This window comes from Nomia melanderi, chromosome 13 (assembly GCF_051020985.1).
Source record: "Nomia melanderi isolate GNS246 chromosome 13, iyNomMela1, whole genome shotgun sequence".
NCBI classification, from domain to species: Eukaryota; Metazoa; Arthropoda; class Insecta; order Hymenoptera; family Halictidae; genus Nomia; species Nomia melanderi.
Window position 1 is genome coordinate 11,307,516 of NC_135011.1, and position 27,246 is coordinate 11,334,761.

The 27,246-nt window shown below is 34.8% G+C and overlaps 1 protein-coding gene across 1 annotated transcript in view; it reads right to left on the reverse strand.

Annotated features, from left to right (window-relative positions):
* m (zona pellucida domain-containing protein miniature) overlaps positions 1–27,246 on the reverse strand; it is a 58,881-nt gene that overhangs the window by 30,061 nt on the left and 1,574 nt on the right. The window lies entirely within an intron of this gene.

Below are 27,246 nucleotides of genomic sequence, written 5' to 3' on the forward strand. Positions count from 1 at the left end.
TTCGCACTGGCTATTCCTATCCATGATTATCATTGACCCACCGATGATTATCATCCAGCTATTACGTCGACTTATCTCGCGAGATACATAGAGCGTTGATCGTTGTCCTCATTTGACGAGGAACAGCAGATTTACATTACAAGACTTCCCTTATAAAGGAAGAGAAAATTACGAGCAACTCATTTTATAGTATAACCTACTTGCCAACGACACTTTGTTGATTGAAACATATTCGAAACGCAGTTGCTAATGGACCGATAAGCGGTCTACTGGTCCGTTCGGTTCCTAGTATCTCTAGGCGTCTTTGTAACAATATTTTCACGTAGAATAAATCAGCGAGCGACGATCGAGACCGGTAAACCGATGCAACAATATCTGGTCCAACGATCCGTATCGGGCACCAGGCACGAATAAACGAACGATAGGAATGTATAATTACACGGGAGACCGAACGTTTGCTTTTGCTCGCATCTTATTACACGCCGACGAATATGCGAAAGCAATCGTACTACATTGAACTAGTATCCGAGTAACAGGAATGCTCGGTTGGCCGTTGCGCTGATCGATTCGGAGTTTCAATTTCGTAATACAGGAAAATGAATCACGAGCAATTGATAGTCAGCGTTAACGGGGGATGTAAAACGATAAACCGGATAAAAATAAAGCAACGATCGCGCGGCTGGATTGAAACCTGTTCCCTGTAACCATTCATAAAGCTACGGCTCGTTTCGCGGTTAAGTATTTATTAGTTACTTAAGCTGATAGGTCCTTCGACAGACGCGCATTCGGCGGTGAAGATCAATCGGTCAGCGTCTAATGGGCCACAGCTGTTTATGAATTCACGATTAGTTTTACGACTATCGCGAGCATCGCGGTATTACGCTTTAATAATCGCCTCGCGGAATCGCTTCTAGCGTGGTTCACGATGCCAATGTTCGCAGTTTCTTCGATTCACAACGTTTGATCTTTCGACGGATTAACCGAATCGGTCGGTCGATCTGTCGGTTGACAGCAATCCGCTTACAACCTTGTTTTCGTAATGATCGGATTGACGCGACGACGCGATTGCTTTGAGCGATTTATTCTGCTTTCATCTCTATTCGGTATTCGAGTTGATGATTCCCATTGATCGTTTAACGATGAACTATGAACGGTCTTTTATGCGTAGTCTTGTCTAGCTTTATGTGGACGTCTGTTTAATCCCCTTTATGGCGACTTGAAATTTTCGACGTTTTTACGGTTTTTTAAGGATTTACGTGAATTCAGGAAATTCACGGAGGTACAGGATTCTGTGTAGAATGTTGCTTGTATTACCTGTTTATTTTAGTAAGTAATTTATGTGTGTTTAACTTGTTTATATATTTGTTGTAAATGAAGAGAAAGAGGAAACTTTTGGAAATTAATTTTAGAAGAAATCGAGTTATTTTTGTTGTTCTTGGTAATAATGTTACTCAGGAAATACAAGGAATATTTTATTCTATTATTTTATAGAGACCATTGCAAGATTAAAATACTTTGAAGAGTTTGAAATGTGGGAAAAGACAATAAATAATACAAATTATTTTGAAAAGTGACAAGAAACTTATAAAGGATATGTAACAAAAAAAGAACAAGAAATTATTACGCTAATTTGTAAAAATTTATCAGTAGTTAACATTTGGAACAATCTTTAAGCATGAGTACACAAAATTATAATGAAAGTGTCAATGACCTATTACGGTACTTTGCATCAAGAAATTTATATTACGGTGTTAAAACTATTGAAATTGTTAATTATTCGCTAATTGCAATTTGTAATGGAGGATATTTCGCTACGCTTAAAATACTCGAAACAATAGAACTAGTAATTGGACCAATTGTTTCAAGTTTTATCGCCGAACTAAACGCTAAAAGAACAATAAGTGCCAAGAAAGAAAACAGGAATAATCAAGAAAGGAGGCAAGAATTATTAGGAGAAGAACTAGTACATTTTAAAACGTTCTTTACGAGTACAAGGAAGCACGCATGTCTCGGCAATAGTTGATTAGTTGTAGATACTTAGTATTAAACGTGTTTTTCCCAAAATAACATTCTTATAATTCTTTCGATACGAGATCTCAAGGACTGATCACTTAAATTATTTGAATTTTGTATATTTCAGTAGAGATCCTTTCATCGTTAGTATTATAATTAAGTCAATATTTACAAAATATTAATTTTGTGGCTTATCAGGTTTTCTTTTAGATAGAAAATCTTTTTGATATTTTAATTTTATATATATAAAACCCTTCTGAAAAAGATATTAAATATTTTTGAAATACACCTGAATGAATTTTCCAAAGTAAATATTAACCATCTCCGGTCGAATGTCGCCATAACGGCAACTTCGAGCTTCGATATCTAAAACAAAAAACTGTAAATTTATAATATAATTATTCAACTAACGAGAGACTGACCTGTGGCTTTTTACTTTTAGTATTTAAGATTTCGGTACCTAATTTAGTTTTTTATGAAAAGAAATGTTAGAAGTTTAAGACAGGCTTGTTGGCACAGAGTTAATAGAAAATTATCAACCGTTAAGGATTAATACATTTAATAATTTTCTAACACTAGCTTCACATATTTATTGTATTGTTCTTAGAAAAATAAATGTTTACCCACACAGCTCTTGGCAATGACAGCTCTGAAAGCAGAGTATTAAAATACATATCACTATCGTTGCATCAATCAAAACCAACATAAACTTTTACGAAATTTAATATCGTCAAATTGACAGATACAATACATTTAGCATTAAAGAAGTTCTAGAATTCAATTTTTTTTTTATTTTCATAGTAGAAAGGGTTTTCAGGTAGTATACCTGATAATCTATCACATCTTATTTCCTTCCTCTTTGTTACAGGCAAAATGAAGTTCTCGTGTATTACAATTTTTTTGGCAGTATTTAATCCTAGCCGGGGCAATGTTTTTGTCAAACTCCGAGAATTCAGTGGACTGTATTCTTTAGAAACACGATCACCGATCCAAACGAACTGACCGCAACCTCGACTTCCTCGAGTTTTTTCTCGTCTTCTTGTTCGTCGGCTTTCAGTACGATCCATTAACCGTATGAACGATACAGGAGTTCTTTTTGATTTCCGATTACCAGGTTACGTTGTTGCAAAGGTTGTTTTGATTGCCTTTTTAGTAGGGTGTTCTTTCAATCGACGTTATGGCTCCGTTAAATGCTCGGAGTGCGGAATCGGAAACTAACGTTTAACAGATCTTCGTGCAGATCCACATTTATTAGGTTGACACATGTGAAATGTCGTTTCTGTGTAGTTGGAATTTTGCAGTGTTTTAATTGGATTGTTCAGTTTTATGATTATTTGTGTAAACGCGAGTTTATGCAATTTGTTTTAGTCAGCCAACTTTGAAACATTTTACTGTATCTATTGAGAAATATATTTTGTTTATTTATTTGATTAGAAAAAGGACAAAAACATATTTAAGGTTAATTCTATTTGTATTATTATTTTATAATAAATATATTCGCTATTGATAAAAGTAAACATTAAAAGTATGTTAGATGCTAATATCAATAATTGAATGTTTGCTATGTATTTAGAAACGAGGTTTCCGAAAACTTTTTTTACGTATTTAAGTAAAAGTTTATATAATACAGTAACTAATTATTAATCTTTTGTCTTACAATATCGTGTCAGACTCGTGGTAAAGATTTCAAATAGAATTTCAAAGTCCGAATTGAATATTATTTTTCTATTATTAGGTGCAATAATTCTGAGGAAACCTAGACGTAGAATAAGTATAGAATTTCCCTCTTTTTCTAATGAACTATGAACAATAAAATATCTCTGTTGAACGCAATTAGAAAAGAAATCACAGGGCAGGAGTTAAAATATTGTATATTATTTATCTACTTGGAACTTGGAATTATAATGAATTTAATCCATTTAAATCAAACTTAAAATATGAAATACATGAGCTTTGTTATCAAACGAAACGCTATAATACTTACATGCACAATGTACGTTAGAAAACATGAAAAATATCAAAACAAAAGGGATGTGTTAAATAAGCGTGATTCCTAAACGAGGACCATAATGGCCTATAGATTGAACATGCATAAATATTCAAAGAATGTTGATGATATTAACAGATCTTTAACTTAATTGTTTGTGATCGCAAGAAATTTAAAAGTAAAATATCCGGGGGTGTGTACAGGGTGCCGGGAATTTGGGTCTACTGTCTGCGCACCTGGCAAGGCCACTACATTCGCTTCGACGCGAGTTTATGATACTTGAATCCAGTGCAATGGACAGCTGGTAGAGCCGCTACGGGACACACGTGAGCACCGAACTTTCACGATCATAAACAAATTTGACTAATCGATTCTGCTCGCTGCCTTGAATTCGAAGGTAACGGTGTACCAAATGTGTGTATCATAAAGCCAACCGTTAAGAAGTCCTGACAGAAGTCAATGAGATAAAAGTCATTAAATTTTGATTCGATTATACAATTCCGTGAAATCCCATGCGCGGAGAATGATTGTTAAAATTTAATAAATGTATCCTGTACACGTGTTTCTTTAAGTGTGTATTTACTTTTTGGGCATTTTATATATTTTGCTCATGGTACGTGCATTTTTAAATATGGGTTAAAGCAACATCGAGCGAGATCTTTTTAGTTATTTGAATTTTAATTAAACTGATAAATAAGTCAACTTTAAAATGGTAAAAAAGTAACATTGTTTTTAAAAAAGGAAATTTAAAAGTCACATAGAAATTGATAATTCTACATAAAATAGCTTGTTCTTTATAAAAATAATAAATAAACAGTTTTAAACAAGGTCCTTACAGTATATTGTTTAAGAATAAGTTTATCCATTTTTTAGGGATTAAGTAAAGTTTAATTAGGTTGAAGATGATATTTCCTATAAGTAATTTCCTATAATCAATCCTGTCTACAAGAACGAAATTCTTATAATTCATTTCTAATAAAATTGTTTTCGACGAACTTGACAAGTCCCCGTATAAAACAATTTTCCTATATCAAATAGATTATACCAACTCACCGAAAATTATTTTATTTATCAGAATGATAATTGATTGTCTTGTCCAATGCAGCTGCTTTGAGTAATTATTAATGACGCCACGGATATCGACATATTTAATAATACATATAGATTAACCAAATACTGAAATACCATTTTTAACGACAAATTGTACCACAATATTTAAAATAAATCCTGATAAAAAAAGAAATATAATAAATGTCTACTCAATTTTCTTTAAATTAACTTAAAAATCTATGAACATACCCAAAAGTTTACAATTTAATGATGCTAAATACATAATTAAGAGAAGAAGAGATTAAGATTTTGATTTAGTAAATTACCTTACTGAAATATTGTAAACATTTGTCACCACGAAATAAAGGCACATGCCTACGATGGTAATCAGGACAGCATACAGTTACGGGAATTAATTAAAGTTGAGTCTGTATCTTGTACGCATAAATGATTGCGGATTTCGAGCGATGAACGTCAGTTAAGCCCACGACTCTACGTGTGCGGTTTGTACCATGATGACGGGATACTACGAATGCTCTGTTTGCGGGGCATATCTAATTAACACAGTCGCGACGCCTGTAGTGAACCACGCCTCCGCCGGCTTTCGATCTGAATTTACATTAGCGAATGCCAAACAATTACCACTGATTGGTTAATGACTCGTGGCCGTCGGTGAAGAACTATCGTACCGTGCTTATCCTACCGGAACCATCAGCCAGGGTAAACCTAATAGGCACGAGCGCACCGTAAAATCACGCGAATGGGAGTCGAACGAAGATTCAGGTAGAAAGGTAAAAACTGCGTCTGCAATTTGCGACGAAAAACAGTTTGTGAAACTGTGAATTGTTTGTTATTGAGACAGAATTTTATGCAGTTAAGTGGAAAAGTTGTTCTTGAATGGTGCTTTCTATTTGAAGCACAAATTTAAGATTGTTTGAGCTTAATACATTGTTGACCGGCAGTTTTACGCAGAAGCTATTTAATGTTACCGGTTATAATTAAATATGAACGCGAAACAATCTAAATAAACTTCAACATACTTCATTTATAGATAATGAATTTAAATGAAACCGTGGACATACCTTTTATATAACTTTGAATATTTTGCTTTTGTAATATTATACATATATTGCCCTGCATTTCAAACACGAGTTAACTTGTGATCTTGTAAAGGTATAATATGTGGTATATAATCTATAGCAGAAATTCTTTATTCTAATACCTTCAATTACTTGCTAACTGTTTATTATTTGAACGAATGTTTTAAATAAAAATTGTGGTATTAAAGAGTCATACAGTATAATTATTTGTTCCTTATTATTTTGCTTTTGTATTGAGATGTGAATATTAGCATCAGTCTTTTAGTGTAATGTATAACATTCAATTTTGTAGGTCGAAAAAGTATCGAATACAGGTAGGAAAAGATGATTAAAGTATAGGTACAGATTCAGAAACTAGTAATTACTCAGGTATTCATGGATGAAGGATAATAAAGCATATTTGTGTTGATTGTAATAGGAAACGTTTTAAATACTACTTACATTAAAAATCGTTTATAAAACGCTTTAGAAGTTACTAGTTGCTGAACCTACATATACAGTAGAAGCTCGATTACCCGATTTAATTGGGCTCTCGTCAGACCAGGTGAATGGAAACTCGAGAAGAAATTCTTCGAAGCTCGTTTGTAAGATTTGATAGTACATACTCTGAGGTGGAATTTAAAAATTCGAATCATTGAGTTTGCGGATAACCAAGACTTTGGGTAGTCGAGAATGCGAAAAATAGCGACTCGGTTAATTGAGGCCGTACAAATTAAGAAATTTTCTGCAGCATTCTATATAGTTTTTTGAATTTTGTGGCCAATATGTTATACACATATTCATAAATCCACAAAAATTAGAAGGATATTAGCCCCTTTGCTCTGTGATAACATTGTTCTTAATAATTTACCAAAAAACAAAGAAAAATTTTCCAATTCGTCTGTACGTATCTTTACTTCAGAAGATAAAAATTAATAATAGAAAAATAGTATTTAACTTGAACTCGAAATAATTGAGTACCGTTTCGTTTTTGTAACTTGCGTTTGAGAACTTTCTCACGAGTCTGTCTCGATATTGTATGCCAAGGGGTTATTATTATTTATTAAAGAATTTGTTATATCGTGCAGCTTTTCAAATTACTTTTAATTAAAATTTATTCTTATACTAAGTTTAACACATTTATTACAAACAATTTTTAGTTTTTAATAACAATTTGCAATTATAAAAATATTTATATTGTACTGTGTAATTAAGATAATAAAATTTGTATGAATTCGTTTGTATAATTCTTAAGAATACAACACGTAAATTATATTTAAAACTTTTCAAGGCTTTAGCGAAATTAAAAATCTATCTCACGGTAATTGTAACACTTTACACGATTTGATGCGCCTTCTCGTGCGATCACGAAACCTTAATTGACTAATTATAGTGAATGCGTAAGAACAGAATGACCTATATACATACATATGTCTCATTTACGTCTTTCTTTGCAGTGAATTAACCACAGAATTGATTGACATATAGACTATTCTTGTAATATTATAACCTGTATTAATTGAAATACTCATTAAGTTCTGTATCTGGTAGCCATGTGTACACAAATTACTATCATATGCTTTTGCATTATTCTGTCTTGAATGCTAATCATTATTAATCCTATTGTCGTTATTACCGTGACTATTATTACCGCATAACTGTTATTCTCGTGTTTCTCGCGCATTATAATTCGTAACAAGGTTTTGTCGTGTCTTACTCGTAACATGAGAAACTCGAGCCTTTCATTCTTCGCTGTTCAACGTTTACCTATTTGTGGTTCATGTTACTTTCAATTATTACAAAATCTTACACGAAGCAGATATTGAGGGATAGTAATTTGGTAATTATGGGTTCCATGATTATGTTTAGTATCAATGTATAACAAATATCAATATAAAAATATTAAAATGGTTAATAATGGTTATAATTTATAGAAAATGTAGATGTACATACTACTAAGCGTATAAAATGCTTTTATTATTTATTCCATTCAATTTATAATAAAACTGCCGATCTTTATGTTCATTTTTTAATTAGACGTCAGAATTGAATACAGAGCATTTATTTAATATTACAACACATTATTCGTATAATCTATTATTATTATTACTAACCCCTTGACTTACAATATCGTATCAGATTGTAGACAAAAATTTTAAACTGAATTTTAAAAATGCAAGTGTTATTATTTTTCTACATATAAATCAAATATTATTCTTCTATTATCAATCGTTAACCTTTGAAGTAAACGTATAGAATAAGCAAGATATAGGATAAGCATCAAAATGTTTTCTTTTCCCAATAAACCATTAACGATAAGTTACATGTATCATAGTTCAGAAATAAATCATAGGGCAAGGGGTTAATATTTCATACCTTAAAGATAAAGGCAGTTTGTATAATACGTAAGTATCATTATTTCTAATGTCATCCAACTTTGCTATAGGAGAATGAATAATATTCTATAAAACGATCAGGATTCTCGTAGCAGTCAACGTGTTAACCGAAGAGTACCATTGATCTTCCGATAATAATCGAATGCCATCGATCTTTCGTTAAAGGATCTGCTCTGTCGTATAGTGTAGTTAGGTTCTGAATTAGATCCTTCATTTTTAAGATAAACCAAAACATACTCGTAAAAATGATGCGCAATAGGTGTCTCGCTCATTTCATTTTTTAAAATAAAAAGTGTTTATATAACTTTCTATAAATAATATAAATATAATTTTTATTTTAAAAAATTCTGTATCTTAAAAACAGAGGTAAACCATACAACACCTAAGTTTCCATTAGTTCTTATGTAATTTATCTTTGCTACAGAAAAATGAATAATATTCTGTAAAACGAATAAGGTTCTGTGTCAGTCAACGTGTTAACTAAAGGATACCATCGATCTTTCGATTACTTTGGATGAGCGGGTTTTCGTCTGTCAGAATTCCCACAGAATGCCATGATTATTCGCTTCGAGGCTGAAAAATCGAGAACACCGAACACGAGACCGGTGAAACATATCTTGCGTGCATGACGGTGCACGTAAGTAAGTACGCGCGGCGATTTCCGTGGAGACTGAAAGGTAGGCAAGTAAGACATTCTTGGGATGTTTCGAAGCTAGAATGCTTCAAAGGGCCCAGTTGGACTGCGCGTATCGTTGTAACGGTGTCTCCTACTTGCCACTTTCTGGGACCGGCAATAGATCCCACGCTAATAATTTCCCCGTGGCATCCTTTCATGGGTTACCGACTATGTTGTTTCCCAGACGATTTCTGTTTCATCGATCCTAACATCCGCCAACAAAACCGGACGAGCGCATGCACGTGTCCGCGCGTGATTTGTCTCCGCGAATAATCGCGGACGGCACGCACTGGAAATCTCTTGATCGCGTTAGTTACGACGTGGAGCCGCTTCATGCTGTTTTTAATGCGACGTCCATTAATACCCAGTACGTTAAGACGTCGTAAAGCAACGACTTTATCGGCTTGCTCTACCTACCGAAAAACTTTTCCGAAAAACTGGACACTTTTCTCGTTCCTTTCTGTTTCATTGCTAATAATTTAGAAATTATTGAATTACATTGATTTTAGGCGTCGTATAGCATTATGTACCATGGTTGTTTAATAAACTTGAACTTTTCAATACCTAATCAACGGTTCGTAGATTTCTGTACAGTGACTATGAATCTGAAAACTTTTTTCTCTTCATTACTTGGGAAAATTTAGTTTTATAAACAATATATAGTTATTTGCTTATACTGTGTATGTCATGTAAATATTTTTTTCAGGAAATGATACAATAGATTCTCCTGAATAGAATTATATTTTTTTAATTTGAAAATATTTTATTCGAAGGTGAATAAAATGACTATACATTTTAACTCTAAAAAATTTTTTTGTTACTGAATCTCAAAAATAATGGTATAATGTTTTGCAAAACGTTATGATAAATAGGAATAATTTTTATGTCTCTGATATAGAACATTGTAATTGGAAAAGGTGATAGAATATATATTATCATTACCTGCTACTGTTAATAAGTAAACAGACAGTTTAATTATCAGAACGTATATTAACACTAATTTATCGTCTGCAACCGGAGATTACGCTATAAGTTATATACTAACGAGAACAAAATCGTAATAATAAAATTAATAATAATCCAAGATATGATAAAATCTAATGTAAAACAACCTACCAAATATCTTTAATTATTTTTTAATCGGTTCATAGACGCGTAAGTTTACACGTTGAAGAAAGATTATGCTCTCTAATTAATTTCCGTTTCATCTCTCTGCATTTTAGCTCGGCCTCGGATCACAAGCAGAAACTATTAATAATTTATTTGACGATTAATAAAAACTCTCGGATTACAACCATAAATCACGATTATGGCTTCTCCGGTAAATGTTATGCGTACTCTGGCAATTTCTTGGGGACTTGTTGTGAGCAAATCACTTTTGGAACGCACGATGAACATATGTATATCGTCATAGAAATATTCGTAGATCTCCCGCAGTCGACGATGTCGGCTTCGGGCAGCAGTCGTTAATTTTCGCGTCTCTCCATAATTTGTAAGTGTCACCAGAGTCAACGGTAACTTATTCTAAAACTATCGTTGCGTTAAATCTCGGAGATTTTGATCGCTGGCCATTAGATATACCAACGGTTCGAAACAAACTTGTTCTAGGAGCAAGGATCGTTTCGATTTGATGATACGAACAATTAACTATGATTGCGTATTAATGAAAATATTTTCCTCCACGCAAGCCACCAATTAGTAAAAATGAGAACACTATTCGCATAAATTTCTTCCTTCAATTAAACTGCTGAAATTTCGATTGTAAATCGAATTCAAAGGAATGATTCACACGTGTAGTAAATACCGAGGCCATGAATTATTAATACGTGGATAATTTTATTACTGTGCTATTCAAAAGGAAATATAATAAATTCGATGTTTACGATTAGAAACCGTTCGTAGTAATTACAAGATTAGATGCTCGCTCGAATAATTTTCTTTGGTCCATTTCATCTTTCGGGAATCTTTTGTGATTTAAACTTTAAGCGTTTTAAATCTAGTGTATTAGATGTACAAAAGTGGTAAATATCGAATATTTCATTAAATATAAATGAAATGGTTCGAATTTGTTTACTAGTTTACTACTTAAAATGTTGTGTTGTTTCATTGTTATTATAGCAACGAATACTTTTTGTTCTTATTCAGCTTCTTTTTCGCATCTTGCTATTCTATTACTTCAAACATCACTCTCCTAGCCCATTTTATGTTTATGCATTTTCCTACATTTTACTAATCTAATCGTTTTGCTTTTCTATTTTCTATTTACGAGGTTACGTTTCTTCATACTCCGTCGTTCTATTGCCTCCACTGTTTTGCTTTGCCGCAATATTTTCTTGTGTGCTTAAATTGTCGTGTATACACATGTTCTCACTTCCTCGATATCTCCCATCATTATCGAATAGTAAATTCCTTTACTGACACACATTCTTATGTTCCAATTCACGGAAGATAGAAATTCACAGATAAATTTAATGAAATGTAGAAAGAAATTTAAAGACACAAGGAATTTTGTCATGTTCCTTCAACTTTCTTAACCATTTTCCTGTACTTTTCATAAGGTAGAAAATGTTCCACAGGCTTAAAATTTGAAGTATAATAACTATTTTAACTATATTTAAATAACAAATATGTTTGTCAAGAATTTTGTATTTTATTTCAATTAAGTCAATTTTTATTTTGTTTTATATTTGAATTAATTTATGCTAATAGCTATAAGTAAACCATTATTTTTAGAAAATATATTATATCATCCGATATAAAATAAGTTCACGCGTTTCAGATTATTTGATTACGAAAATGGAGAAAAAACAGTTCTTTTTAATTGCCTTGGTACCTTAAAATCTAATAAAATATGTAAAATAGAACTAGAAAAGTTAGTACATTTGAAGATCACGTAAGTACTTCGCGTTTAGAATTATGAGAAACTATTTATAATTTAGAATGAATGAATAAAAACGTTACAAGGAAGCGTATTAATAATTCTATCTTCAATTAAATATATTAAGTTATTTCAATAGTTTCATATTTCAATTATTTACGTCGACACATTTTAAAGCAATTATTTACATATGATACCAAATTTTCATATAACTTTATCACTGAAACCAGTTCCAAGCATAGATTTCATTCACAGGTAAGTAATAGTGAATGAATGAACTATCGATCAGAGTAGTATTCAACACGACATACATTTCCGTACAAGACAACCAGAACTCTCAAATCATGAATACCGTAATAGATAATTACTACCCTAACGTCGATCTCCGTCTAAAATTCAGCTACGACGGAACCGCCAAAAAATTTAATTATACGACCTCCGTACCGCTCCGCTTTTAGTAGAAGCCATCTAAAACTGAAAGTACCGTTCCGAAGTGAACCGTACAATCACAACACAATAATCGTTACCGGCGTCTATCTCAAGCCACCGATAAAAAAAAGTTGCAAAAAAAGCCGCGCACAGACACCGCTATCAAAAAATACGTTAAGTCGACAGGAATAGACCATTAATTCCGTCCGACGAACGAGCCGAATCACCTAATACCCTAACCGGACTGACCTTCGGTCTATGTGTCGTGGCCGCAAGCTGTTGCCTCCGCGAGTTGCGCAAGAATTTATTGCTCGGTAAATCGTGGAGAATACGGAGAACGAAACGAACGTGACCGTAGCACGAGCGGGAGATTCGCGCGAGCCGTAACCGAGCGCGTAATTGACTTTACGATCCATTCACCGCGATCGGGATCGGTTATGTTAACATTAACGGTTAATGTGACCCAGTGATCGTAGCCGGCTCGCAGGGGCCAACAGGCCGGCTCGCGCGGCGCTGTGCTGCGCGACGATGAGCAATTATCGCGTGCGGTATGTCCATCTCGCGTACCGATCCTCTCGGATGAAGTCTGCGTGGCAGCCGCGTATTACGCTCGGCGTGGTGCTGCGTTCGTTCGACCGTGTGAATGCAACCGCGGTTGTGTGTCCATTTACCTGCACGTATATTCACGCGCACGGGCTCGCCACGCCAAGCCGTCCGATAAGAGAGCATCGTGAATGGAAAGCGCGCCGATGCGCCGCGTTCCGATCAACGAGTTTCATTCTAAAGCCCCGGCAAACTATATAACCGACGCGTGGACACCATGTGTAGAAAGTCGCGGCTATTCAAGGAACCCGTTACTGCCACTCCGTCAGGTGTTCCAGAGGATCGCGGCGCGGCGTCGGTGATGGTGGCGGCGCGGCGCGGCGTCCCCTATTAATCCATAGAAATCAATTTGATCCGCGGTGAGATCGCCGACATGTGTATGAAGAAGTAGGTTCATTGTGCGAAGAATTTACGACCGAGCCTGTATTATAATGCCGATGATGTAGGCTACCATCTCCATCCAGTACACGCGGATGGAAAGCATCCGCGCATCTGGGACGCGTTAATGTGATAAGCAGAAGTTGATCGCGCCGCTCCGATCACTGTCGATCGCATTCCGTCAGCGGTGTGTTCGTTGGAGCAACGTTAACAGTTCCTCGAGGGGTGATCAGACGCGCCGATGTTCCTTGTCGTGCGCGGATCGAGGATCAGACTTCGCTGGACTCGATACGCGTGAAATCTATTGAAATTCAGAGTGGCACGGTCCAAGGAACTCTAGGAGCAGCTCGGCGTGTCGAGGCCCCAATCGTTCACCGCAAAACCGACAGCTGTCGCGGATCGTCATTATCCTCGTTCGGCCTGGCTACGGGAACGCTGAACAGCGCTAGGAGGAAACTGGGTTAACGCGGTAACCGCGTTGCTCCGTTTCCGCGCGAAGTCACGTGGATTTTTTTCATCCGGCATCTTCGTTAGAAATTAATGAGAATCCTCGGCGAGCGTGGAGTGTGTCTGGTAACGAGCCAGGATCGTATACGCGTGACGGTACGCACACGTGCAGCCCCTGCCCCCTAGCGTCGTCGGCGGAATTGTTTCAGTGTGCCGGTTGCAAGTGCGGATAGCGTGTCAAATGAACGTAATACCGCGGTGGTTAATGGATAATGGCACGAATCTACGACGATACCGGTTTTCAAGTGCGGCAGCGCATTCGCTGACTCTCCTGCTTGCTCCTTCGGACCGATAGTCCGCTGTAAATGATACGCGACCGCGTGTGTACGCACACGCACCCGCAACGCGTAACCCCGCTCCGATTACGGCCCTAACCAGTATTTGCGATGCCCGATGCGTAAAGTATTATAGGCTGCACCGCCGCCGCCGCCGCCACTGTCACCGAACCAGAATGCGATAACGCTCGCGATATACACTGCAGCCTGAAAGTATGGAATCACCACTGCGCGAGCATGTAACACACGATTTTACGAGCGTTTAATAAAACGCGCGTGAAAATCATTTTGGTTTCATGTTTCCCTGAGTGTTTCATTGAATATTCGCAGCGAACACGCGCGCTGTGCCGAGCGAATTATACTCTGTAAATATTTTGCGCGTGTAATTGCTTAATTGCCGGTTTCGTCGATGTAATCTCCTGTGGATTGGTTAGTTTTTGTTATTTTAGTCGCTCTGTGGGGTTATCTCTCTATTGTTTCTGTGTTTAGTGTTTCGAAATTAGGATTAGCCGCTGGAAAAAGTTCGTGCGGTTTTCTTGGTAGCAATGAATTGTGCTCCGATTTCAATCGATATTTCACTACGTAGTTTAACCTCTTAGCTACGGAGCGACTAGCCTTGAAGTTGTATCTTTTTACGGCAAAGTTTGATGCGGTCCATGTACCATAAATATAGGTTAGATTATACTATAATGCTATTATACACAGCTATTTATGATAGTAAACGAATTGAGTCGCTGTAAGTCATCAAAAAGATGATATACACGAAAGCCACTATAGTGGTGTATAGTAGCTAAAATGTTAATGAATGAAATTGATATTAGCAGCAAGTTATGTTTACGTTGGTATAATATAAAATAAAATTATTCTACAAAAATATTCTGTGTATTTAAATTTTGATTTAAAAAGCTACACCAACCTTTTCTGGTATTTGATATTTATTTGTCGAAAGTGGTGTTTCGATTAACGTGTTCAGCCCGACGTGAACTACCGAAAAGTACCGAGTCGAATGTGTTAAGAACAATGTCCTCGTACATTTGATCAAGCTCCTTTGATAAAAGCTCTATGGGAGATAGGGTTGGCGGCGGCGGAGGCCAAGTCGTATATTTCAGTTCTTTTTCTTTCTGCTTCTCTCACGTATACTGTGCAGAATCTTCGAAAATGTTTGAGATCGTTGTCTTGGTGTACTGTCCAATTAAATTAAAAGAGATTCTGAAAGTACCGTACATTATACAATTTTTTGCATCTGGCCTTGTTTATTTTATCTTCAATTTTTGGAAGATCTTTGACCCCGATTAACGGGGACCATTTCCAATTAAAACAGAAATTGCTACCTTGCTTGGTAGTAGGATTAATACTTTATTGACACGTCAAATTATTTACTTAATTGACGTGTGAAATTATTGTACCTTGATACTCTGGCACTGGACTTGAGATACAGAACGCAATCATAAAAATGATAAAAAATTTTATTTCTCTAGAATTTCTAAATAATTATCTGCCTTAAAAATTGTTTTATCTGTGAATTAAAAAATCAATTTGGTCATGTTTTGTAGTTTTAATAATGAAAAGGTCGCTGCAATTAAATATATCAATCAAACATATAACGTATCTTGAATTTAACAAGATGGACAAAAAATTAAATCATCGATCATTGTAATTGCCATCAGTTATCGCATTACAAAATGTAAATATTAACCGAATGAATGCATACTTTTAGTTGGTAGTGTATGTTTGTATATATGTATTTATTGGGTCACCCAAAAAGTAGGTATGTACCGTTTACTGGACAAGATCTTTATCATCTGATGTTTCTGAGAAAAATAAATCTTGTTTACTTTAACGAGCATACAGCTTTACAAAAACATCTTACGTGCTTCCTTCAAGAGAACTAAATGAGTCCTTTTTATTATTTATGGAAAACGAGAAAGAAAGAATTAGCACAAGTATATTATCAATTACTATTCTACTTATACACGTAACATCGTGTTATATTCAAAGTATGAAAATAAATATATTACAGTCTAGAAACTTGTTTAAAAAATAATAGACTTAAACCATTACAAAAGAAAATAAGAAAAAGTGCATTGTATATTTGAAAATTAATGAATTTACACCAGAATATATTAATCTGTTTCTTAAGAGAAGAATATAAATATTGTGCAATTTAGATAATTGAATTATTGACAATGAAACGAAATTATAGAAATAATTTTTACAGGGCATAATAAATAAATTACTCATATATTTGTTCATACATAAGTTTCACAGTGCATCGAAAACGTTTGAATAAATTTATGAGTTACTATATGAGCTGCACGGTTCGCGGAAATCGGCAATTGATAATCGATATTCCCGTTGTCACAGCGTGCACTCAGAGTAATCAGAAGGTAGTGAAATTCACCGCACCGATCATTCGCAGTTCAACGTGACTCAGACAGTTTTGGTTCTTCGAGAGTTAATCTGAGGCAATACATTTATCTGTTTGCGGTACTACGTCAATATGGACTCAAAATTGCTTACTCTTCGACAGCAATCGGCGTAATAACTAAATAAAATGAAGAGAAATTATTCTCATAAAGAGAAATTAATGTCGTTATATGTTTTGGGTTTCTTTTTCCATATGATTTTTGTCCATCAAACTGAAATTGGGCTTGACTATAGAAATTATTTAGTGTTTCAGAATGACGGTAAGTAACATTTTATGATACGTAATTTCCACGCCGTGATTGCCTCAATTGAAATTAATTTTGTGCTCACTATTATGATGTATTGTTTTTCTTGTACAGTAAACAGTTAACTTATAGAATACTTTTATGTTGTTAGTGTAATAATTTGGTAATTTATGACGATCGATAATAAATCATATTTAATTACTAAATTAAATACGGGTGGTTTGAATTAATACGAATTCAGATAATGTGATACGCGATTTAGTGCAAATTATGAAATATTACTACTTGCATTTAATCCGAGAGAAAGTTAAGTTACTGTGAGGTTCGTCAGACATGTTTTCTCGATATGTCTGAAAATATGAAGAAACAAAAGAAAGTGCAGTCTGTACTATTCAAATATTTTGTAAGATAATAAACATGCTTAGTTTCGTATAAATTAATGAAATATATATGAAAAGGTATATTTAAAAATGTTATTTGTATACTTTTTTAAAATTAGAAACAATTCCAGTATTTCAGATATTCGGTTACTGCGAATTTGAATAATACGTTCAATTTCTGAAATTTATTATTCGCATTGACCGAGACCCTTCTGTACGTAGTAGTATTTCAATATTATATGTAAATGATTATGAATGATGTTACACTTGAGAATGTTCATATAATTGACCTAATCTTCTTAACACTGTAACTACAACAATTCGAAAAAAATTAATTTTCATGCATTTCAGTACATACATTTGAAACTTTACAAATGTAGAAATATAAATATGATTATATATTGATGGTAGTACTTGAAATTTATAATTTCTATGATCAAAATATAAATTGAGTGACATTTGACTCGCACATAAACTTTTTATGAGTAGCTCTAAAAATTAAGACGATGTTATTTACTATTTTAAATGAAAATAATGTAGTTATTAAAAAGAACTTATTATTTATTTTGTGACAATGTAATATAAAGCGATATTTAAAAAAGAGCGAGATGCGTCCGAGAAGCAGATAATATTCTAACGTTATCGATGCCTACTGCAAGTAGAAATAAAAAGCACTAGACAGACAATATAGCCAGCCACAATCAAAATTTATAAGGTATCAGAACTAACTTCGTTTACAACAAAAACTGAAGATTATATTATTATATAAAACTTTGACTTTCCATCTGACTGTCGTAAATGTGCAGTTGAAAATAATAATTTTACAATAAGAAATTCATGTTGACAAGTGTACATTGTCAAAATGACGTTTTTTTACTATTAATATCTTTAATATTGTATAAATTCTTGTAATCTATAATAATTATTTTTAAATAGAACAAAAATGGAAAAAGTCAAAAACCTAGTCCGTCAAACCTTGTCTATAAAAAAACAGTGTATGCAAAAACAGTATACATTATTACATATAAATGTACAAGTGCATACGACAGTGCACAAGATTGTTATTAACCAACAATAAATATTGCAGAATTGAATATTGGGTTGAGCAAAAGTTTTGACCTTTTAGTTTTTAAATTTAGTTTAATAGCTCAATTGTACAATGGCTAAATCAAAACTAGATAAAAACAAAGAAAGAAGTGTCCTTCATACACGTTACAATAGTTGTTTATAACAGATGTTATTTGTTTCGAAGAAAAAATGTTTCTCGTTAACCACGTACAAAAGACGTGAAAGGTTTTGCATCAATCGAATAAAAGCACATGACTCTCAAAGTTGTCATTTAAATTCCAACTCAAATGGTTAAATGCAAATTCGAATTCGAATCTCCACTTTAAGAACATTTCTAAGTAATTACACTATCTAGGTCGTTGAGGAGTTGTCGTTTACGACGGAATTAATTAAATAAGATAAGATAATAGCGGTAACTAAGCATGCATCGTTGTACAATTAGCTCAACGGGCAATGTTTGCGGATGTACCGGAAATGCACTGCTCTATCGGAATTCCAGATAACATTGAACACTGTCCAGATACTTTTCTACTAAAACTATTCGTTCTTAATTATAAAATTAAGATTTGCAATGAAAATAGTTAAAAGTGGAAAAGTTAAAATTGGCGACACTTAAAAGTTAGTTTACCAAGAAATTAAGTAAATATCCAGATTAGCATCTGACTAAACGAAAGTCAAACCGGTTATCACGGTATGTGTCGTCAGTTTGTTAACCGAGAAAGATGAGGCAATTTTTCGATAAAGTTGTTTCATTTATACAACTGAATATTCTTGAACTTATTTTGGACATGTATCTACGATTATATAAACTAGATTGTATAATATTTATGTAAATTAAGAAATAAAATCCATTCGTTTAATTTAATTTTACACGTGGTTAAATTGATCTTCCTATATCAGAAATCAGACAGTTATTTACTTCATTTCAATTAATTAAGTAAAATTGAGTTTTATTTACAGTACCCCATTCTATTTATAAACAACATTACTTAAATGTAATATGCCAATTTTAATTGAATTTTTTAATACAAAATTTAGTTATATTAACAGCTTTTCAAAATATTAATTTGTTTACTAGTGACATTATCTCAGACCAAATAGTTTTCGAAATATTCTGACAAGAATACTTTTCATCTTTAATGCTGCAAATTGTTTTCATCTTGTAGATATGAATAATAATCAACAAAAAGTACACACTAAATATTTTTCTGAGAGTTGAATCGTACATAAATGTACACTTGTTTGAAATCAACGTATTATAATCAAGTAGTATTCCTCCTTAAAACATTGCGTGAGAACACGATCAAAAATACTGAATCGTAATTGTATCACGGATGTCTCAATCTTACAGTGGCCGCATTTGCATATACAAGGATGCCGGACATAACCTTTCTTGTTCAAAATTATCAACGGTAAAATCAATTGTGTACCTCTTTCGAAACTTATTAACGTGTACGTCCTATCCACACAGTCAGACAAAGAACAACACCTTGTTCCTGTGCTCATATGTGTAAGTATGCCACTTGTGATATTATCCATTGTATTATCAAGTCTGTTAAGTTACTCGCAATTAATATTAATTTCACGTGTGGTATTGTTACAAAAGTAACTTGCATAAAATTTATCTCTTGAACATTCCAAGACGTATTAATTATTTTCAATTTCTCGACACAGAAAGTTGCCCCAAAAACTTCTTTAAGTTTCCACCAATATGGAAGCTATTGCCACCATGTTATTATTCCTATAATTATACAGTTTCCGAACGTAAGTTGTTAAATGAAGTAGAGATGTTTGAGATGAATGAAATTATCGAAATATTCTGTCTTTATAATGTATCTGCAATGTATTAAAATTCATAAATAAATAAAGAAATGTTAGTTTCATTTGAATTTCCAAAATTTTTTTCTGCAAATCTGAATATGCACGAACATCCACAGTTTGAGTATTTGTACAAAAAATATAGATCTAATTGTTTAACATATGCTGTACCGTATTATTCGTGTACGAATTACAAAAATGTTTCCTTCTGAGCTATATTTTTTATATACCACTGAATACGTAATATGTATTACAACATATGTGACACTGGAAATATTCAGTACATAGCTCGAATATCAAGCGTATTATCATACATACTGAGGATATAAGTAGTTGTAAATTAATTAAAACTGGAATTCACCTATTTAAAGAATGCATAGTTTACTGTCTTTATCAAAGTAGGTTGCACATGAATCGTTTCACTAACAATATCATACAAATTTTACATTCTAACGTCAACATAAAATAAATATAACAAATATTTCCACTGTTACATAACAAATGACATGCAGTCAGCAACAAAAGTATTCGAACGTTATATATGTTTAGACACAATAAATTTTGCGTTTTGCTAAACATTCTTTAACCAGTTCACTGCGTTTGGCAAGTACACACTTCGTTTCTTAATTTTATTGCGCGCAAAACGAGAGATTTTTTAAACTAAATTTCACAGTTAACAACTTAAATTTTATTGCACGCATATACCATGAATACAACTTATTCAATAAATAGCAATATACGGTGTACCATTCGTTGAATAATAATTTATTCCATACTCAAGTGACTAAGAAAAGTTAAAGGGGTCGTTAAAACTGGTTAGTAGGTTCGAATCTAACTGGTCCCTCTTTTTCCTAGAATCTCACGTATACGTACAAATATTCACAAAGAATTCACCAGGCTACTCTAATTTATATACACAAACGCAAGCTATTTTTCAAAAATTTATATCACCGCCCCGAGCCGCGGAATTTTTCCTGGAATTCTCTTAGCACGCGATATGTTAATACGTTTGAGGAGTATCTCACAGTGTCCGGGGGGCCTGGTTTCAGCACAAGGGGTTAATTCCCCGGGAAACATCACCGGCAAATAAATGTAAAGTTATGTCGGGCGTGATTCCAATGTCGCGGCCAAGAGGTTGAATGCCCCTATACAACGCACGTATTAGTGCTTGCTACTAACGTAATCGTATGCCTGGTGAATATTTCATGAAGCGCGGAAAAAAGAGATGACACCTGTTCGAAAACCGTTAGCATACTCCTTTTGCCCGCCAACGATGGAGCGGCGATTGCAAACGGACGTTCGGCGACTTATTTCGATGCAAATTTTAAAAGAAGAATGCCCGCCGCAGGTAAGCTCCAGGAAGCGGTTACGCGGCCATTGTAAGCTGCTGCCACCGGCAAAAACGTCCTCGAGCTTTTAAGGGGACCTTCTGGTCTAGACGTGCTTTTTTAAACTAACCATCATATAGGGTATCCCATTTTAATTTACACATGCAATTAGTTTCCGAATTGATAGATTAACACTTTCTCGTAGAAAATGACATTAAGGAGACCTTTTGGTCTAGACGTGCGTTTTTAAACTAATCTTCATACAGGGTGTCTAATTTTAATTTATAGATAAAATTAATTTGGAAACTATTCGTTATTTAACAAATATCTTAAATTTTGTCTGCTTTGATGAGTTTACGATGTGGATAGGTTAACGTTTTCTTGTAGAGAATGACTTGTTGCGTCGATTAGCGCAAAAAAGATTGCATGATTACACTTGAAGAAAATAGTAGTGACTTTCATATTCCCTACACATGACTATATAAAGAGAAACTAAGTGTACTAAATTACTACCAGCTTGGAACAGAAGAAACTGCATTTGAGACATTTTTTAAATGACAAATTTTTTTTGGAGATAATTCTTCTTATGGATTAAAATCTATACACGTGTACCTTTTATTTGTTTTAAGGTCACTAATATATAACTGTTGCAATTATATGAAGCATAGTGTCCACTGCTGTCAAAAAAGTTTACCCTAAGTTATGGTTCCAACAATTTACGAATTGTCAATTCGTTATAAACCGATTTAATGATTTTTTTAGTGATTATGATGTTTTATTAAATTCAAGAATATTTAACACAATTTTGTACACAATTTTAAATAAACGGTCGTTTAGTTTCAGAAATTAAATTAATCAGTGCTCATTACCAAAATAAATTAAATTATTTGCACTAACAATGCTCAAAATATAAGTGTGAAGAAAAATAATGATAAAAAGATTTAATTTATACATCTAATTCACTATCATGCTATGTACCTACACGTTGCCAACTAAGTCTTTTAAAAGTCTACAATTTATACAATTCCACCAATTATATGAAAATATTTTGAGGTTATATTTATAACAGTAACTCATCAAAATAAACATAAAAAGTTCGATTTTTTTCTAGCCTCAAAGACTCTCTTAGAGAAGAAGGACCACTTTCCTCGAATAGATTCCTATGAATCATTAGACAGTCAGCGAGATTTTAATAGGCGTTGTCTAAGCGATCGACGTGATTTACGATTTTTGCGAAAACGTTATAAGGCTTACAATGATATCTTAAGCCTGGACGTCATTTATAAGTGAAGCTCATTCGGTTACGGTCATTTTTTATGGGACTCCTATCGCGATTTTACATTGAATCGTCTCGGGACCACCGTTGGGTGTTAGATTCCTTTTTTTAGGAAGATAATATCCTGACCGTGCGTCGAAGGACGAATCCCATCAAACGTTTCAGATGTTAATACGCCATGACGCAGGACATCGATTCCTCTTTCGAAATAAAGATTGGCATACAAATGACGATAGATACATTTCGTCGGAATTTTTATGGTAATCGTATTTTAACTACTTTCTCAATCAAATTGAGTAGTTGAGAAGCTAATCGATGATAAACAAGACATACTATTATATTTCTTTTGCTTGACTAACTTTTGTAAGTAATTACACGATAACGTTAGTCGAGTACACTAATAGATTACTGATTAACTACTTTCGATAATGTTTGAGTTGCATAGCCGGATATTGTTTTTGCTGCTGCCTTCATTTGAGAAGGAAGCGCTTAATTTACCTGAACTTAATTTACTGCTTTTAATAATAGCTTAATTTACTAAAACAATGCGTGATAGCTGAATATCACAGTGGGAAAGAAATATATGAAAATTGGTAATTATTAATCATGAAAATCAATTAATTTAATCTAGTCAAAAACTGTTGAAACAACGTTCGAATATGAAAGTTTTTCTCCATCAACGAGCAATGTGTTGTCATAATTGAAATATCTTATACCTACTGTCTGTCAGCTAATAAAACATTTGCTCTATACAGCTTTGTTTTCAATTCCAATACTATATAATGGTTCACTAAAATTCATTTTATTAACGATCTTTGAAGATCATAACTACACATCAATGGACCTGTAATCTTTTAAAGGAACAAATTTATAATTAGACGTCTCCTACAAGCTTTCTCATGCCAACAGCCATATAAGCTGTTTTTAATGAATAAAGTCCTGTTCGAGCATCTAAAATAATTATTCGACTCAGGATTCCAGTAATATTTGTTGGTTATTAATAGCGTAAACAAAAACCTCGTACACCATATAATTCCCAAGCATACATTAATGCAGTACCCCGAAGACCAAAATGAAACAGGCACTAAACATCGACTACTTATATTATCAAAAAAAAAAGAGTGAAACGATTTCCATCTCAATATGTATCAATAACAAATCGGTATCAATGTAACAATGAAACGCACGCACACCTTGCAACAGCGGACGCGTTTACAAAATTACACGTCGATAATTGATTTACGAAACGAACAGCAAGACGCGAGTTCGCATCCTTAATTACAGGATTCGATCGAAAAAAAGCCATTAATGACGTTCTTAGTTTCATTAGATGAAAATAAGACCCCGTCCGAGGCGAAAAAAAAAGATGGGACGCCGACGAACATTATTAAGATTTCAACTCTCCGGCGGATTTTTTTGCCGCGAACGCATAAAACCGGCAGGCCTACGTTCTTTAATAACGCGAGCAAACTTTTAAGTACCTTCTAATAGTCAATGAATAGCCGCGACGAATTCCGAGGCAATCCGAGAACAGTTTTTCATTCATAAAATCCCGGAAACGGCCCATTATTCAGAAGTAGAATATCCTTAATGCTCCTCGTTTCCTTCATTGTACATAATTGGACACGTTCCCGCAAATAAAGTACATAAATATTTAATATGGTTACCGCGGACGGCTCGAAAGCCTCTCGGAAATGGGCTCGAGATGCTACGAAATCAATGACTCAGCGGATCTCCGAAACGAATTCTCGAGGCGGTGCGGCTCCGCGCGGCGTGCAGGTGTAGCCAGGTGTACCGGGGCTTCTTTTGCTCGTGCGCTCGCGCGCGCGCGTATATTCGGACCCGGGACACGTATGTATCGGTAGTACTTGAATCGGTCCACCTCTCTCCGCGGGTTCGCATAATAGCTCCGTTTACATCGTAAAACGTGTCGAACGGAAGTCGAAAAGAATTCGGCTCCGTTCGCGACAATTTTGCTGCGGGTCATACTGAAACCGCGACAAAAGTTTCATCGTTTAATGGACTGCTGTGGCTGTAGGGGAGAACGTTTCAGGAACCGTCGCATCGCGTATTTCGCGCAACAAAATCGTATGCGCATTTAAAACAGCAACCTTTCCAGGCCGAGTGCATCGAGAGTCGCTCGTCGCAGCGTTGCGCCGGTCTTCAACGCACGTGAGAATCGCGATTGCGAGACGAGATATCGTTTAACACTGTTCAACGAGATATCTTGGGATCGACGAGGATTCGAATTTCCTAGATAGAAAAGGTTATTTTATTCGATGTTTCTCAGTTGTGGAAGATCTTGGCAAATTTCGTGAGCTTCGGAGAATCGAAGATAGCGTAAGAGTTTCTTGTATTGTGAGTTATTGGATTGATTTAGAAATCTTTGAATGGAATCGTTTTAGCTGTTGAATTTTAGTTTCATCGTGGAGAAGCTGTAGGAGATTACAATTAATTGGAATTAACGGTTTGATTAATTTATGGTAGCACGTTACGTGGTCAAAACTAAAAAGATAAATAAACCCTTATTGACCTTATTGATTTAATTAATCTTAAATGTCAATTTGTAGTGCTAAACAATTTAGAAACAATTAACTTACATCATCATCAATAACTCGTTTATATAATTTATGAAAAAGATATAGAATAGACAAAAAATTGAAAAATGATATAAATTTCTTCAATTTAATATAAAATGAATAAATAATGCATATTAATTTATACAGTCATTACAAAATGAATTCGTATAAAATATATTATTAGATTTAATAGTTTTCGACAGATTACGAGCAATCCGATGAATATTATCTTCGAACTATCTGTTTCATTTCTAAATGTGTAAATAAAAATCGTATTACTTAACGACCAGAATATTAATATACATTCTAATACCATGTACAATATAAATGTGCTTTACTGTGTGTATCACATCCGTGATAACACCAAATTGTGCTAAATCGTGTTATTAAAAAAAGGATTACCGAGTTAATGAGAAATAGCGTCGGTCATATAAATTAATAAATACGTCTTAACCCACATTTCTTTTATAGCCTTTCCAATTATTTACAAATTTGCTCATTTCAAGAACCGAATACATCCTACTATGGCGTTTAACTCATCTAACCATTTAGTCTATCTTATTGCGTCCAAAAACGAACATTAGTTCCCCATCGATGCATCGTACATCTACACATACGCAAAGTCGTCCCTCAAGATCCTCAACTCTTTATGGACAAGAGAGCCGGTTTTAAAACTCGCTTCCACGCAATATCACATAAACAATACGATAAACAATATTTACGTTCAATGACTGCGCAATGAAAGCGACACGATAAAAATAAATGAATCTACAAGCTTTCATAGCGTATCGACAAACGTATCATCCGGTTGCCAATTGACGGTTTCATAAATCGTTCTACCGTCATCGGCGGTGTCCAAGGAAATATTTGTTCTCACCGCGATGACGGGATTTGCTCAATAAACTCTGGGAATCAAGAATTTCTGGTTTCGAGTACCATTCAAACCGATCGGCGGCGGCTTACGTCATATATTCAAAGTGACTCAATCCGTCTCGAGCCCGTCTCGATACACGGTGGCCAGGGGAAGATTCACGCGATTCCGTCAGCTTCCTGGATGCATCACGCAATCTTAATCGGCTGGGCCCCTTCGTTCGTTTCCGACCTTCATCGCGTTCGAGTACCCCGTCGCCAAATGCGGCGAGGAGAGTCGGCTGAATGACAGCGCGGCGAGCGATACGATACCAGCAATGTCGAGTAGGGACGAACAGCAACGGTTAAGCGTTCGTCGGACCGCTAACCGGAATGCGCGTGCTAACTCTTCGGCGTCTCAGGGCACCGCGGAGCGGTTGGGTGCTCCACTCAGCTCCGATGAAGAATAAGAGAAAGAGAAGCCGACGGGAAGGAAAGAGACCCGGGACAGACAGAAAGAGGAGAGTCAGAGTAGAGAGAGAGAGGGAGAGATAGAGAGAGAGAGAGAGAGAGAGAGAGAGAGAGAGAGAGAGAGAGAGAGAGAGAGAGAGAGAGAGAGAGAGAGAGAGAAAGAGAGAGAGAGAAAGAGAGAGAGAGAAAGAGAGAGAGAGAAAGAGAGAGAGAGAAAGAGAGAGAGAGAAAGAGAGAGACAAAGAGAGAGAGAGAGAAAGAGAGAGAGAAAGAGAGAGAGAGAGAGAGAGACAAAGAGAGAGAGAGAGAAAGAGAGAGAGAAAGAGAGAGAGAGAGAGAGAGACAAAGAGAGAAAGAGAGAAAGAGAGAGAGAGAGACAAAGAGAGAAAGAGAGGAAGAAAGAGAGAGAGAGATGAGGATACAGAAAGAGAGAGGAAGAACAAGAGAAAGAGAAGTGGAAGAGAGGACCCGCGGGAACGGAGCCTCTGTGCCCGCGATCGACGAAGACAGCGCGTGAGCAAGAGCCAGAGGGGA